This window comes from Otolemur garnettii, unplaced genomic scaffold, assembly GCF_000181295.1.
Source record: "Otolemur garnettii isolate 467f Iridium unplaced genomic scaffold, OtoGar3 scaffold00180, whole genome shotgun sequence".
Taxonomy (NCBI): domain Eukaryota; kingdom Metazoa; phylum Chordata; class Mammalia; order Primates; family Galagidae; genus Otolemur; species Otolemur garnettii.
Genome location: NW_003852575.1, coordinates 2,444,564 through 2,446,713, shown reverse-complemented (window position 1 = coordinate 2,446,713; position 2,150 = coordinate 2,444,564).

Sequence of the window (2,150 nt, the reverse complement as noted above, 5' to 3'; positions counted from 1 at the left end):
CAGCCGAGATGCCAGGGGAGTGGGGCCCTCCACACCCCCTCCATGGGTGTGTGGTGAGTGTGGGTGTGTGTGCGTCGCCCCGCGTCCCTCGCCGTAGTGCCTTGATGTGTGTCTCCGTGGGTCGGGGTGCCCGCGCGATGAGGGGGTGTGGCCGCCTTTTGTCTGCCTCGTGGGTATATCCCCTTTGTCTGGTACTCCCTCTCTTGCGAGAGTGGGCCCTTGGGTGCCTGTGCGGGGGTGGCAGTAGCCCCTTTGTGTGCGCATCTTCCTGGCTTCCGCGCACCCGCGTCTCTGTGCGTGGGTGACGTCCCCCCTAGGTACCGGGGCTCTTGATCGCGGGCACGCGCCTGTGTTTTGTCCCCCAGCCCCATTAGCGTCGGCTCCCGGCGGCGGTTCTTTCCGGCGGCGGCGTGGGCGCTCCTGGCCTCTGTGGGTGACACCACCTTTGTGTCGCTGCCTCTGCCCGTGGGGTGCGCGTCCCCCAGCGCGCGTGGCCGCGTCTCCGGCGATCAAGACCGCCGCCTGGAGCACCGCCGCCGCGATTGCGCCTCCTCTCGTGTCCTGGGCATGGGTCTTGTCGAGTGCGTAATCTTTTTTTGTGTGCGGGTTTTCGTTCGTGTGTGTTCGTGAAGGTTCGTGCACGCCCGTGCTGTGTTTGTGTGTTGCCTACGTTGTTGCCACCTGTTTTCTTGAGAACTGTCAGCCCAGTCCAGGGCCGGCCCCTCCTCCCTTAGGAGGCAATGACGCCTACGCGCCTCCTTTCTCTCCTTCTCTGAGCATCTTCCCTCCCCCGAAAGCGAGCGAGAGGAGGGAGGATTGTGGCGGGTCTGGCCAGCTGCTTTGCAGTGTTGATGATGTCAGTTTGGCTTGTTGAGCCAGTCAATTCTGGGGGACAGAATAGGGTGACCAAGGCCCAAAAATGGAGCCCAGGCGTGGGTGAATTTCGGCTAGTGCCTTTTCCAGAGGCTCCCTGAACCCCAAAAAACCCTTCAGTTGCAAACATCTCTAAGATATGTAGATATTCCTGGTGTTCTTGATAATGTAATGGTTCACATTTTATGGCGTTGATAAATCTTTCGCTTCAGCTCAACACACCCCGGTGAGGGAAACGGGTTGAAATCCTACAGATTTCATTCCTCCTCAGTAAGGAGCAGTTTCCTCATAATTATGTTAGGACATTTTTTATTGAGAGAAATTTGCATTTTATCCTAAGGAAAATGGAATTTAGTACAAGGATACACAGGGAAAGAAACGTCAGACCCATTAAGGACCTGATTACTGCTCCTTTTGCTCAAAGGTTCGTGCTCTGCGCTCAAGGGCTATGTTTTGGTGTCTTTCTGTTCTGCTTAATTTTCTTATTGTTGCTTAATTTTCTTTTTTAATTTCTGGAATATTTCATATATAAAATACAGAGGGATATCTAACCAATCATGATTCAGATTTTACAGATTTAATTGTTTTGCCAAATTTACTTCAGATCCTCTTTTTTTCAAGAAATAAAATTGCAGATATTGGAGGTGCTCAGTTCCTCCTCCTCCTTCCCTAGAGATAGCCACTGTGTTCAGGTTTGTGCATATTATTCCTTTGCATATTTTATACTTTGATCATGGTGAGTCTATATACAATATATAGCATTGTTTGTTTTTAAACTTTAATGGTATTAAACTATGCATATCTTTTTGCAACTTGAATTTTTTTTGCTCAGCGTCACATTTGAGATTTATATATGAATAAATTGAATAATTGTGTTATCTTTGGTTTATTCATTTTAATTGCTGGTATAGAATTGCATTGTATGAATATGCCATATTTAATTATACATTCCCTATTGATGGACTTTGAAGTTGTTTCCAGTTTTGGATTCTTAAAACAGTCCTGCAATAATTACCTTTTATCAGTCTACTTGTGCACACATTTGAAAGTTTCTCTCTGAAATAACACCTAGTATCAGATTTGCTGAATAGTAGGTTATGTGCATCTTCAACTTAACCAGATATCACAGGAGCTCTCCAAGTGGTTGTTCCTCACTATTCTGCTAATACCATTATGTTACCAGACTTTACATTTTTGCCTTCTCTTTACTGACCAACTTTCTTATGACTTTAGCTTGCTGCTAAATTTGCTTTCAGCCACCTTTGGCTTCTGACCTA